The sequence below is a fragment of the Stenella coeruleoalba genome (genome assembly GCF_951394435.1).
Source record: "Stenella coeruleoalba genome assembly, chromosome: 15".
Lineage (NCBI taxonomy): Eukaryota > Metazoa > Chordata > Mammalia > Artiodactyla > Delphinidae > Stenella > Stenella coeruleoalba.
This window is the reverse complement of record NC_137161.1, coordinates 83,943,313-83,958,510: the sequence shown is the minus strand read 5'-3', so window position 1 is coordinate 83,958,510 and position 15,198 is coordinate 83,943,313. Positions and strand designations below refer to the sequence as shown.

The 15,198-nt window shown below is 42.7% G+C and overlaps 1 protein-coding gene across 5 annotated transcripts in view; it reads left to right on the top strand.

The window, feature by feature from the left end:
* Positions 1-5,133: 5,133 nt before the first annotated feature.
* Positions 5,134-15,198, top strand: part of LOC307198131 (uncharacterized protein) — a 28,156-nt gene continuing 18,091 nt past the window's right edge. For 4 of the 5 annotated variants that reach the window (XM_079944815.1, XM_079944822.1, XM_079944814.1 and 1 more), the window contains exon 1: positions 5,134-5,225. The gene's annotated coding sequence lies outside the window, so the exon portion shown is untranslated. Of the gene's footprint in view, positions 5,226-13,283; positions 13,576-15,198 lie in introns of those variants that run through there. The other variant, XM_079944820.1, reaches the window with a different exon arrangement.

Genomic DNA, 15,198 nt, shown 5'->3' with positions numbered 1-15,198 from the left:
ACATGTTGGACTGAAACCAGAAGTCCTGTCCATCTGTTGTTTTAGGCAGTTTGTCCACCTTTATGTGCATCTGGAAGTTTGTGGAGATCTGATGGAGTATAGTTGGTGGATTGTTTCCTCATTATCCTTGTTGGCTTTGTTTGGTTCTTTAGAAGTGGGAAGATTGAAAACCAACCTGTCACCCTGCTCCCACCACATTACAAAATATATATATTTCAGTGTCTAATGTATGCCAGGAATTGGGCTAGCCACTGATGATGCAGCAGCAGATAAGAAAGACCCTATCCCTCCCTCCTTGCACTTGCCTGCCCAGCTGGAGGAAATCCATTCATTAAGTGCCAACCTCAGATGTTCCTTGCTTGCTCTGTAAATCCCAGCTGATCATATGCTTTGATGGGGAGACACCACCCTGCTGCAGAGTTCTTGGTTCTGAATTATACCAAGGTGCATCCAAAAGGTAGAGCAGGACTTCCCTGGTGGCGCAGTGATTAAGAACCCGCCTGCCAATGCAGGAGACACAGGTTCAAGCCCTGGTCCAGGAAGATTCCACATGCCGCGGAGCAACTAAGCCTGTGCACCACAACTACTGAGCCTGCGCTCTAGAGCCAGTGTTCCACAACAAAAGAAGCCACCGCGATGAGAAGCCCGAGCACCGCCACAAAGAGTAGCCCCTGCTCACCACGACTAGAGAAAAGCCCTCACGCAGCGACAAAACCCAATGCAACCAAAAATAATAAATAAGTAAATAAATTAGTTTTTTAAAAAAGGTAGAGCAAATACCAAAAAGAGGTGTCACTCCCATCTTTGCATGTCATATTAAATTACCCTCTGACCAGGAGAGCTGCTGTGAGGCCAGGAGCTGAAGGTGTTTTGACTGAAGAGAAAATACATTCCTGTTAGAATCTGCAGCTCCAGGTGATAAAAGAGAAGTTCATTCCTTGTGTGCCAACCTCAGAAGCAGACGGATGATATAATCTCACTTATGGAGACACGTAAGTGATAAATGAATGAAGGGTGCTTGTATCAACATGTCTACCCTCGTCTCTGGCCGACTCTGCTTCCATCCATCAAACAACCCCCCTTTGTTCCTAATTCTGTAGAACAAAGATTCATATTTGAAATCAGCTTCAGAATCAGCAGTCACAATGGACACTCCCAGGCTTATCCTACTTGTATCAACACTCCATTATAAACGATATAAACAAATGATGGGTACAAGGATATGAAGGCTATCTGAGCGGTAAATGACATTTTTTAAGGTTTTGTTTTCATTTCTGTTTTAATCTAAGGGGTTAGATTAGTGAGCGCTATTGCCACGGGGCTCCAAAGGATCATGATTCTGTGATTCTGTGTTGCTATGGGGATGGGATTATATGACTCAAATGCACAGCATGTTCCGTTGCTAAGGTAATTATGGGCATCTTCACCCTCTTTATCAGGGCCTGCTTTGTCACCGATATTAGCTATGGGATAAAATGAGCTTGCGGCCTCGGGTGCCACGAGCGAGAAGTGAAAATCAGCTCTGTGGAAGGTTTTAGAGGAAGTGGAAAATTCCATTCGCTGGTTGACTTGGCTGGCCTCTTGGTGACAACCAGCAACATGGATTGCATGGTTACTACTGTCTTCAGAAAGTTAGTTCCAGGGTAGGAGACTGTGATTGCCATTTCCCAGGTGCCTGGTGGTATGGTGGTTAAATGCCTTGCTCAGGGCCACCGGCAAGTAGGGACCCAGAAGGCTTGAGTGCTCCAGAAGATGTCAGACTTGTGGTGCGAAGGCGGGTGAAGATTGAGTAAAACGGGGCTGAGGGAAACTTTTGTACTAGTGGACAATCGTATACCCTGCTGGGTTTTATGTATCTGTAAGGACATGTATCCACCATTGTAGCATCATATGGAATGACTTCACTGCCCTAAAATTCTGCTGTGTTCAGTCTAATCATCCCTCCCTCTTCCCTAACCCCTGGAAACCAGTGATCCTTCACCATCTCTGCCTTTTCCAGAATGTCATATAGTTGCAATCACATCATACCATAGCCTTTTCAGATTGGCTTCTTTCTCTTAGTAATATGCATTTAAGTTTCCTCCACGTCTTTTCATGGCTTAATAGCTCATTTGTTTTTAGTGCTGAGTAATATTCCGTTGTCTGGATCGACCACAGTTTAGTTATCCATTCACCTACTGAAGGACATCTTGGTTGCTTCCAGGTTTGGGCAGTTATGAATAAAGCTGCTATAAACATCTGTGTGCACATTTTTGTGCAGACGTAAGTTTTCAGCTCCATTGGGTAAATACCAAGGAGTGTGACTGCTGGATCATATGGTAAGAATATGTTTAGTTTTATAAGAAACTGCCAGACTGTCTTCCAAAGTGGCTGCACCACTTTGCATTCCCACCAGCAATAAGTGAGAGTTCTTGTTGCTCCACATCTTTGCCAGCATTTGGGGTTGTCAGTGGTCAAGATTTTGACCATCCTGAGATGTGTAGTGGTGTCTCATTGTTGTTTTAACTTGCAATTTTGTTTTTTTTCTTGGCTGCGTTGGGTTTTCATTGCTGCGTGCGGGCTTTTTCTAGTTGCTGCGAGCAGGGGCTACTCTCCGTTGCAGTGCGTGTGCTTCTCATTGCGGTGGCTTCTCTTGTTGTGAAGCACGGGCTCTAGGTGTGCAGGCTTTCAGTAGTTGTGGCACATGGGCTCAGTAGCTGTGGCTAGCGGGCTCTAGAGTGCAGGCTCAGTAGTTGTGGCACATGGGCTTAGTTGCTTTGTGGCATGTGGGTTCTTCCCGGACCAGGGATCGAACCTGTGTCCCCTGTGTTGGCAGGCGGATTCTTAACCACTGCACCACCAGGGAAGTCCCAATTTGCAATTTGCTAATGGCATATGGTTGCAGGGCAGGTCTAATCACAACAAATTCCCTCAATTTTTGTCTGAGAAAGTCTTTATTTCTCCTTCACCTGTGAAACATAATTTTTCAGGGTACAGGATTCGAAGTTGGTGGGGTTTTTTCTCTTGACACTTCAAATACTTACTCTTGCTTGCATGGTTTCTGAGAAGTCAGATGTAATTCTTGGCTTTGTTTCCCTATACGTAAGCTGATTTTTTCCTCTGGTTTCTTTCAGGATTTTGTTCTTTTATCTTTGATTTTCTGATGTTTGAATATAATATGCCTAGGTGCAGGATTTTCTTTGTTTTTTTGTCATTTATCCTGATTGATGTTCTCTCAGCTTCCCGGATCTGTGGTTTGGAGTCTGACATAAATTTGGGGGAAATTCTCAGTAATTATTCCTTCAAATATTTCTCCTTCTTTCTCTCTTCTCCTTCTGGTATTTCCATTATTCATGTGTTATGCCTTTTGAAATTGTCTCAGTTCTTGGCTATTCTATTCTGCTTTTTAATTCTTTTTTTTCTCTTTGCTTTTTAGTTTTTAAGGTTTCTGTTGAGATATCCTCAAGCTCAGAGATTCTTTCCTCAGCCACGTCCAGTCTATTAATGAGTACATCAAAGGCGTTCTTTATTTCTGTTACAGTGTTTTGATCTCTAGTATTCCTTTTTTGATTCTTTCTTAGAATTTCCATCCCTCTGCTTACATTATTCATCTGTTCTTACATGTTGACTACTTTTCCCATTAAAACCTTTAGAATATATATATATATTTTGTATCTAGTCATTATTTTTTTTAACATCTATATTGGAGTATAATTGCTTTACAATGGTATGTTAGTTTCTGCTTTATAACAAAGTGAATCATCTATATGTATACATATATCCCCATATCTCTTCCCTCTTGCGTCTCCCTCCCACCCTCCCTATCCCACCCCTCTAGCACAGAGCTGATCTCCTTGTGCTATGCGGCTGCTTCCCACTAGCTATCTATTTTACGTTTGGTAGTGTATACATGTCCAATCGTAGGTTAAAAAAATTCCTTGTCGGGACCTCCCTGGTGGCACAGTGGTTAAGAATCTGCCCACCAATGCAGGGGACACAGGTTTGAACCCTGGTCCTGGAGGATCCCACATGCCGCGGAGCAACTAAACCCGTGTGCCACAACTACTGAGCCTGTACTCTGGAGCCCGTGAGCCACAACTACTGAAGCCGGCAGTCCTAGAGCCCGTGCTTGGCAACAAGCGAAGCCACCGCAGTGAGAGTCCCGTGCACCACAATGAAGAGTAGCCCCCGCTCGCCACAACTAGAGAAAGCCTGCCCGCAGCAACGAAGACCCAACGCAGCCAAAAATAAATAATAAATAAAATAAATTAATTATAAAAACACAACTAACCACCCCATATTAAAAAAAAATTCCTTGTCTGATAATTCCAACATTCCCGCCATATCTGACTCTCCTTCTGATGCCTGCTCAGTCTTCTCAAAGTGGTTTGTTGTCTTTTTTGTTTGGTTGGTTAGTTTTTGGTTTGGGGTTTTTTTGTTTTGGGGTTTTTTTTTTGCCTTTTAGTATGCCTTGTAATTTTTTGTTGAAAGGTGGATATGATGTACTGGGTTAAAAAACCTGCTGTAGGGAATTCCCTGGTGGTCCAGCCATTAGGACTCTGCACTTGCACTTAGAAGGGCCTGCGTTTGATCCTGGGGAGCTAAGATCCCACAAGCCCTACAGCATGGCCGAAAAAAAACCCCAACCAAATGAAAAACCAACCAACCAAACAAAAACCTGTTGTAAATTGGCCTTTGGTAATGTAACGGTAACGTGTGGAGGAAGGAGAAATGCTTATAGTACAATGATTAGGATTCAGTCTTTTGATGAGTCTGTGCCTCTGGACTGTGAGCCTCACAAGTGGTTTTTAACCCGCTTCACCTCCTTCAGTGGGTTAATACAGTTGGAGGGGCTGGAGTTGGGTATTTCCCTCCCTTGGGTCAGTTAGGTTCTGATAAGACCCAAGCAGCTTAGGCTGTGGTTAACTAGTTTCTCCTGAGGGCAGACCTTGTTAAGGAAACCAGAATGCTCTGGTGTATTTAAAAATGGTTACCTCTCCCCTTCCCCTGCAGGAAGTATGAGGTGATTTTTCTCCTGTATTCACTGTGAGAACCTGGTCAGGCTCCTGGAGGGAAACTCACAAGAGCGTGGGGACCCCTCCCCCCCGAGGATGGGGTGTCCATGGAGTTTTTGATTCTCAGACTCATCCACACTGGAGCTTCCAGCAATTCATCAATTACAGTCCAGGTTTTCCTGCCCCGGAACTGGCTCCCTTGGAGGTTTCTGCTTGTGGGTTTCTGCTCTGGTAAGTTGTGTTTCTTTGTATTCACCCGACTGTCTTTCTAATTTGGGGGGCAGTGGCTTGCCCTGTGACCTCACTTTTCTGATGAATCTGGGAAGATTGTTGATTTTTCAGTTCAGCTTTTGACTTGTTGTGCGGATAGAGTGGTGACTTCTAAGCTCCTCACAGCTGCCATGTGTTTTTCAGATAAACGGTTGACTTGTTGGGGTTTTGGAAAAGTGGGAACACAATAGCCTTGGGGGAGGATTAATCCACCTCTGGAGATGTTGAAGGAAACATTAGTTTTAATGGAAGACAGTGCAGGTTTTAAAAGAAGGAAGGCAGATTTTTATCTAGGTGCCTGAGACCCACATGAGTGGGGTTATGCAGAGTTTTTTCAAGTTAAGGATAAGAGATTTAGTTATTTAAATTTTTCTAAGAGGAGATTTCATTATGGGACACTGATTTCTCAGTTGAAGCTTAGTGATAACAGGGGCTCATATAACAAATCTGGGGCTTAGTAGTGTTGGCATTGTGTTATGTTAACTGTGCTGGCGTTGGTTAATCGTTAAATTGTTATTGTCTCAAGAAAGCATGGGGCTACCTTATCATGTGGGTGAGTTTCCATGTTTGCAAAGAGATTTGAGACAGAATGTGAGATTTGGAGCTGCTCTCCTGGGCAATATTTCTCAAAGAAATGAGTGAGAAACCCTGTTGGTTTATTTGCTTGTTTTGTATTATAATTATTACTATATTTGATAGAAGTATAGTTGATGTATAATATTATACAAGTTACAGGTGTACAATACAGTGATTCAAAAATTTTAAAGGTTATACTTCATTTATCATTATTATTAAATATTTGCTATCTTCCTCATGTTGTACCTTATATCCTTGTGGCTTATTTTTTACTGAATAATTTATACCTCTGAACTCCCTACCCCTATCTTGCCCCTCCCCCCTTCTCTCTTCCCACTGGTAACCACTAGTTTGGAGAAACCCTGTTTAATAGTTGCTTTAGGGATTCCAAGGTCAGCTCTCCAAATGGAGATGCTGAAGGAACCCCATCAGTTCCCGTGGAAGATGGCCCAGTTTTTGGCTATGGGTAAAGGAAAGCAAATGCTGCCTTGCAAGCCATGTATTCAGGATTCAAGTTGCCTGTTATCTAAGTCTCTAGTCTGATGAGGCTGTAATTCCTTGCCCAATTTACATAAACTACTGGATTGGATTAAACCAGAGGTTCTTAACTGGGGGCAATTTTGCTGCTTCTCCCTCCCCTGAGGATAGTTGACGATGTCTGGAGAAATTTTTGGTAGTAAAATTGTGGAGGGTGCATGTGCATCTGGATGTTCCTAAGCGTTCTGCAATGCACAGGACAGCCCCCAGCCCCCAACAAAGAATTATCTGGCCCCAAAAGTCAGTGGTGCTGAGGTTGTAAACTCCTGCTTAGCGGTACATATCTGAAGGTGGAATTGCTGGGGCACGGGGCATATGCTCGTCCAACTTCACTAGAGAATACCAAAATGTTGCCCCATGCGGTTGTATTAATTTCCTCCAGTAATTAGGGTTCCAGCGATTTTACAGCCCTGCTCATCCTTGGAATTGCCAGTGCCAGTCTGGTGTTTATAATTTGCATTTCCTTGATCATTACTGAAGTCGAGCACCTTTTTGTGTCCTTACTTGTCCATCTGGGTTTTCTCTTCCTGAAAGTGCCTTCTCGAGTGTTTTTGGCCTCTTCTTTTTTTCTGTTGCATCATCTGCTTCTTTCTTACTGATTTGTAGGCATTCTTAATTCTGCAGATGTGCTTTGAAGTTATGTATATTATTGATATCTTCTCGCATTCTATGGCTAGTTCATTCATCCTCTGACCGTGTCCTTACTTTTGATACAGTCTTATCAATCATTATAGTTAATGGTTTTTCTGTTCTTCTTAGGAAATTCTCTTCCACATTCTAAAATCATGAAGATATTCTCCTATATCTTCAAAAAGTAATATAATTTTGTCATTCTCAACTAGGTCTTTTGGATTTTTGACCTTCTCTACTTTTATTTTCTTTTTCTTTTTTATAAACATTATTTACTTTTGGCTGCGTTGGGGCTTCATTGCTGCGCATGGGCTTTCTCTAGTTGTGGTGAGCGGGGGCTACTCTTCATTGCGGTGCGCAGGCTTCTCATTGCAGTGGCTTCACTTGTTGCAGAGTGTGGGCTCTAGGCGCACGGGCTTCAGTAGTTGTGGCACACAGGCTTCAGTAGTTGTGGCATGCAGGCTCAGACTCTCCGGTCTCTTTTATAAGGCACTAATCCCATTCACGAGGACTCTACCCTCATGAGCTAGTCACCTCCCAAAGCCCCCACCTCCTAATACCATCACTTTGGGGGTTAGGTTTCAACACTTGAATTTTGGGGAGACAAATATTCAGTCTATAGCAATTCCATTTTATCTCTTTCGTCAGCTTATTAACGATAACTCGTTGTTTTCTTACTTTAGTGGTTCTTGTAGATTCACAGTATCCATTTTAATTTATCATAATCTATCTTCAAATGATATTATATGACATCATCATTATTATAGCCCTCTCTGGCACCCTGTCCTGAGAACTCTAACTACTTTGGTCTCCCTGGACTCTCAGGTTCAGTCCTTCAACTCAGGGAGTCCACTGGAGAATTCTACATCAACAGGATTTTATTTTGTTTTGTTTATTTCTTTCAGCACTTAAGAAGAAGCATTTCATTTTCTTCTGACTTGCAGAATTTCTTCTTCTTCAACATAGAAGTTGCCTTTATTATTTTACTCTGTTTATTTTTGTGCATCCATATTAGGAATTTTAGAAAAAGAACATCAAACTAAACCCAAAGAAATTAACAGAAAGAAAAAGGATAGAAAGAAAATGATAAGTTTGGAGGATAAATTGATAAAATAGAAAATAAATAGGGCTTCCCTGGTGGCACAGTGGTTAAGAATCCACCTGCCAATGCAGGGGACACAGGTTCGAGCCTGGTCCGGGAAGATCCCACATGCTGCAGAGCAACTAAGCCCAGGTGCCACAACTACTGAGCCTGTGCTCTAGAGCCCTTGAGCCACAACTACTGAGCCTGTGGGCCACAACTACTGAAGCCTGCATGCCTAGAGCCTGTGCTCCTCAACTAGAGAAGCCACTGCAACGAGAAGCCCACGCACCACAAGGAAGAGTAGCCCCCACTGGCTGCAGTTAGAGAAAGCCTGCGTGCAGCAACAAAGACCCAACACAGCCATAAATAAATAAATAAAATTATTGAAAATATGTATATATTCAATTAATCCACAAGAAGGCAGGAAAAGATGAAAAGAAGAAAGAACAAATGGGATGAACAGAAAACAAATAGCAAGATGAGAGACTTAAACCCAGCTATATTAATAATCATATTAAATGTGAATGGTCCTTGTATGATTTTATATATGATTACACGGAGGCAGGGGAATTATATGGAAGAATAGATACTAGCCTATTTATATTTGTTACTTTGGAACGTAGGGGCTGAGGAATTAGCTTTCTCTTTATATTTGTATTGTTTGATTTGTTATACTGTATGTTTATTATGTTCTTCAAAGAAATTGAAAACATAAAAACCTATAATCAGAGCAGTTAGATTCCCTTGTCTCCAGCTCTATCCAGCATATCCAGGTAAGCTATTACTGCTTATCATTTCCACCCCCAAGATTAAATTTTGTCCTGTAGTGAAATGGGGTAAATGGATAAAATTCATTGCTGTCTATAGTCCAACTCAGCGAGGTGGGGGGAGGTTCATTGTTCATGTCACAATCTGCTTCACCTGTTTGGGTGGCATTCTCCGTGACATTGCGAATCCTCTCTTATCTCCTGTGGCAGAGACTGCTAGTTACCTCCCTATATCTATTCTTTGCTTCTGTAGTAACAGAATCCCTGATTTGGGGCTGGGAATATTGCCTCCCAGCATAAAGACGTTTTTTTCCCAGTCTTCCTGTAGATAGCAGTGGTCATATGACTAAGACCTGTCCAGTGGGATATGAGCAGAAGTGACTCATGCCTCTTCTGGATTGTGCCCTTAAAAGAAAGGACATTTTATACACTTTTCCCTTCTTACTGCTGTTTGACATACAGATGTGGTTGATGGCCATCTTGAATCATGGAGAGGAGGAAAATGCCCTAGAGATGGTAGAGTAGTCATTTAGAAGAAGCCTAGTTTTCTAAGTTTCTTAGAAGGGCTTGTGAGAAATAATTGTCTATGATTTTTTTAAGGCACTATTGTTTTAGTGTCTCTATTACAGCAGTTTCATCCATCTCCGAAGCAATATAGCTCCATCCATTTTTAGTTCTCATTTTATAATTAGGATTGGACTGATCCCCTTCCCCATTTATTTTAAAGTAGTTTCCATGTAATCTTTTTTTTTTTGAGCATTGGTTCTTTTTTAAAAAAAATTAATTTATTTATTTTATTTATTTATTTTTGGCTGCATTGGGTTTTTGTTGCTGCACGCGGGCTTTCTCTAGTTGTGGCGAGTGGGGTCTACTCTTGGTTGCAGCGTGTGGGCTTCTCATTGCGGTGGCTTCTCTTGTTGCGGAGCATGGGCTCTAGGCGCATGGGCTTCAGTAGTTATGGCACGTGGGCTCAGTAGTTGTGGCTCGCAGGCTCTAGAGCGCAGGCTCAGTAGTTGTGGCGCATGGGCTTAGTTGCTCCACGGCATGTGGGATCTTCCCAGACCAGGGCTCAAACCCGTGTCCCCTGCGTTGGCAGGCAGGTTCTTAACCACTGCGCCACCAGAGAAGCCCAGTTTCCATGTAATCTTGATGTTAGAAGATGATACCTGTAAGAGTTTTATTTTCTCTCTCATCAGAGAAGAAGAGAAAGAATAAATCTAAAGCTTTCTCTTTGGGAAAAAAATAAGCGATAAATCTCTGGTTGTGCTAATCAGTACAAAAGAGATACCAGTTATTGGAAAACTCTCTAAAAATACATCTGGAAATTTTAAATAATTCAAAGTAACAGACATGATAAATAACATAGTAAAAAACTTGGAAGTACTGAATTAAAAGACAATTTGGAAGAAAAAAAATATATTACCAAAGTTGATTAAACAGGAAAAGAACAACAACAATAAAAAGACATAAAACCCTCAAACAATTATCCTGTAAAAGGTTCTGTACTCAAAAGGTTCACAAATGAATCTTTCTAAACTTTCTTAAGGAGATGATTTCTATTGTTTATAATTCTCTCTAGAACAAACCAAAAGGTAGAAAACTATGTAGCTGAATCTGCAAAGGACTCAAATCCCTGATGTCCAAACCTAATACAGGAATTAGAAACAAAAGGAAAAGCAATCCCATGTTACAAAAAAGTAAGATTATTTTTTCCTTTTTTTCAAAAAGAGCATGAGCTGAACTTAACAGCGTATTTTAAAAGTTCTTACAGGTTGTTTCCAATAATGCAAAACCTTAATTGATATGAAACTTACTATTTGAACATATTAGTAAGTAGCTTAAATGATCATTTTATAGGTTTTTCAAAATCACATAATGACGTTCCTTACCCCTAACATCCCCATCCAACACACACACACACACACACACACACACACACACACACACAAGACACATGTCACAGAGAATATCTATTTCAGACTAATATCATATTTGGTTGTTTAAACTCTGCAGGCAGCTCTAGCAACATTGTAAAATAAGAAGTCAAATTTATTAACACTATTATGTAATATAAGATATCCTAAAGTTTTAAGCTTTAGTAACTTTAGCAGTATAAATGTTAGAAGCATATGAAAAGCATCATTTTATTTTTTAATTTTAATAGTGTTTTATTTAACTCAGTGTGTCTAAAACATTGTTCCTTCAGCATATAATCATTATGAAGTTATTAATGACATATTTTACATTCACTTTTTTCATACCAAGTCTTCAAAATTCAGGGTATTTTACAATTAAAGCACATCTTATTTATTTATTTATTTTTGCTATTACATGTATTGGGTTGGCCAAAAAGTTCATTCGGGGTTGGTTTTTTTCCCCACATCTTTACTGGAGTATAAATGCTTTACAATGTTGTGTTAGTTTCTGCTGTTCGACAAAGTGAATCAGCTATATGTATACGTATATCCCCATATCCCCTTCCTCTTGAGCCTCCCTATCCCATTCCTCTAGGTCATCACAAAGCACCGAGCTGATCTCCCTGTAATGCACATATTCATTTGGACTAGCCACCTTTCAAGTACTCAGTAGTCACATGTAGTTAGTGGCTACTGTATTGAACAGCACAGATCTATACAATCACAAAGGAGAATTTTCTTCCAATACCCTCTGACCCTCCACCTGAGACCCATTACACTTTTCAACAGCTCTAGGAATCAGAAAGTTCTTCTTCGTGTGGCACTGATAATCTGAAAAGCATCATTTTAAGCTTAAATTCCTGTTACCTTCACTTAGTGAATTTTGAATAATACATTTTAATAGCAAATAATGAGAGGAAAGCCACACAATACAGTAGCTAGTCAAAATAAGCAGAATCTACAGAAAAATATTTACCATTAACTGTATCTTTGAAACTAAATGAAGACCAACCAAATGAAAACAGGCAAGGCTATTTATTCAGAGCTTGTTAGAGCAAATGAGACAGTCACTGTCACTTGTTTCAGTAGAGACTCAAAGACAGGCAGAGGAATGCGAGAGTTTTACAGTGGAAAAAGGAAGATATCTGGTATGCCTTCTTTGGAGGGGAGCATGTTTGACTTTCGTTGGTTGGTCCTAATTAGAAGCAGGTACAAAAACCAGGGAAGCTGTCAGTTATTGATCCAGTCCTCGTCATTTGGAACCAACTGCTATAAAAGTTACTGTTTAGCTTCCTGGAATGTGACTAGAGATAGCAGTCTGGCTTCCTGGGCTTTTTACTGTAGGTAAGGGGGTTGGTTTCTTGGGTAGCTCACAGAGGTGGTAGGTCAGAGTTCTGGTGTTAATTATTATTTTTTTGCCTCGCGGTATGTGGGATCTTAGTTCCCCCACCAGGGATGGAACCCCCGCCTCCTGCATCGGAAGCTTGGAGTCTTAACCACTGGACCGCCAGTGAAGTCCCCACAGTTCTGCTTTTATATGTGGTCTGGCCACTGTCCAGTTCATATATTCGGCATCTCATATGTGTGTATGCATATATATTGCCATATTCTCTCATGAGCTGCAGACATAATACTTAGGCAAGGCTTCCCTGACACCTGATAATCATTTCAAGGGTGCCTCCAGAGTGAAAATATTGAGAAAGGCTGCTTCTGATTCCTCTACCCCAAAACGGGGCTAACAATACCTATTTCGGGGATTGTCATGAGGGCTGAAGGCCAGGTATTTTTTACAAAATAACGCGTCCGACATGGAGCCCCTCAGAGAGCAGACTTTCTGGGACAAGGCCTACAGCTAAGACCAGGTTGGACTTTCAAGACTGGGGAGCCCATAACCTGCCACTCAAAATGGCGCCGGGATGGGAACAGATCGGATCAGATGCGGCGGGAAACCACCAGGGCCACTGCCGGCCCGGCAACACCATGAAGATGGTGTGTTCATGGCCTGCCTGCAGGTCCACCGGGGCTGCCAAAGGAGACACCTCCTTGCCAATCCACGTCGCCACGCGTGCCCGCCCACGCCAGCCCCCCGTGGCCGGAAGCGCCTCTGGCTGACCGGAAGTGCCTTGCCGCAGAGGCTGCCGGGAGTTGTAGTTCCACCCCAATCCAGGGGCGCCTACGCAGTGCAGGGGTGTCCGAGTGTGATCTGCGCACTTCCGGACCCCAGTCTGGTATTACGGCGTCCAGCACCTCGGACCTTGCCGGTTCTGAGGTCTCCGCGGCACCTCGGACTGGTGGTTCCCTCGGCTCCCGGCTGTAGGGAGGGCACGTGTGGCGGAATCCACGGCTGCATAGCCAGGCGGGCGCTAGGAGGGGGGGTGCTCTGTGCGGGGGGTCCGGGGGGGGGGTCTGGGTGGGCGGCTCCGTCTGACGTCTTCTGCGGAGGGTCAGGGTTTCTGTCTGGTGTGGGCTGGGGGCCGCAGGCTGACTGGGTCTCACTGCTTCTCTGACCTCCCACAGCTCAGCCTCTTCTGAGCCCACCATCCACAGGGGGCTACCGCAGGGTACCCAGTGATAGCCTTGGCCTCAAGGAGCGGGGGACTAGCTCTCCCGCGAATGGTCACCCCTTTTTCCCGACGGTGGATTTGTTTCTGACCTTTGACCTGGAGCTTCTCTGCTCACGCAGGTCCCTGAACTCCACTCAGGCGTCCAGACCTCCTGTGGGTGAGGAGGGAACTGCTGAGGAAAGGCCCCCCTTCTCTCCAACCCTCCCTCCCTCCTGCGGACCCTACATCCAGCCAAGGGTAGGCTCTGAGCTATGAGGGCAATTAAGGAAGTTTGTGAAACGATTGTTATTTCAGGGGTCTACAGTGTCAGTATTCATCTGACTAGCCTTTAGAGTGTCTGGGTCAGCCCCTGGGGAAGCACCGGGTGGCATCCGTGGCTGGGGTCCTATGGAGATGTCAGTCCTGTAAACAGATGAGGGCCCTCAGGGTATGCGTGCCCTGGTAGTTATCTCTACTGGATGAATGGACATCCTGGGAGGGAGGTCGGTTCCTACTGGGGGAGGCGGGGCTAAAGATCAGACTTAAATAGGGTCTGCGTAGGTGGAAGGGGGCAAAAGGGTATTCCAAGCGGAGGGAGCCGCATATGCAAAGGTAAGAGGCTTAAACCGAGGGGGTACGGCTGGATTCCGCGCTCTGGAGTAGCCCTGAGGTGGTGAGGGAGCAGATCAAGCTAGCTTAGGGGGTGTGGACTGGGTCCTGTTGGTGCCTGAAGTGTTTTAAGCAAGGCATTGGCGCGGTTATACTTGTTTTTTGGTCGGAATGTATGAGCAGCTGAATAAGGTAGTGAGAGAAGAGTAGAGGCGTCGTATCTCAGATTTGTGAAGCCGTAGCGGCGCCGGGTCTCGGGAGTGAAGGTGGGGTAGTGTGAGCGCATCTGTTTGCAGACAGAGAAAGTTCAGTGTAGTCTGTTCTTTTAAGGCAGTTGGTGAAGAAAGAGCAACGTGAGGGTGGGAAGTGATGCAGAAATGATGGAGGATTTGTCTGTCTTTGATTCTTTTTTGTTCAAGTTGGGACAGATTTGAGCTGTGGGAAAAAACTGAAACTGGTACTGTAGTTTTAAATCTTGATAAGGTCAAATGTATCAGGTTTTTCCATTATGCCTTGAACTTGGGTTTTATTGAAGGAGTTTCCCCTACTGCAATACATAGTTCTATATATATATTTTTTCCTACTATTTATAACAAGTTATATTAGGAAATATCTCAAATGCAGCATGCAAAGTAGAAAAAGAAAGAAACCTTTGTGCTTATCATCTAGACTGAGCAAATGTTAAAGGTTTATTTGCTTCAGATTTTCTGAAGAACTAAAACCTCATAAATACTTGAAGGCTTTTTGCACCCTCCCTATTGGATTTTCCTTCTTCTCACTCAGAGGTAACTTCTGAAATTGCTATGTATCCTTTCATGTTTTGTTTTACTTACAAATATGAACGTAGCCATAAACAATATATACGCTTGTGTTGTATATTCATCACCTTCGCCTGTATTTCTTTTGGATTTTCTTCTTATTTATTTTTAGTGTGTTGTCTAGATACAAATCCGTTTTGCCTTGTGCACATTGCAAAAATTTTGAATGGAATTTGATTGGACCTAATGTTTCTTTGATGGGTATATTTTTGAGTATGGATCCATTTCACTTAATGTTCTGTAGTTTATTTGGTTTTCTGTTGCTTTGTTAATTTGATTAATTTATATTTTTCTGGAAAGTTGTCCAATTTAATTTCAACGTAATGGCATTATTTATAATAGTCTCATAATTAAAAGAAAACTCCAGTATATCTGTAATTGTCTCCTTTTTCATGTCCAAAAATTGTTTCTTTTTTGCCTTTTCTTGTTTTCTTGATCAGTCCTGCCTGAAGTT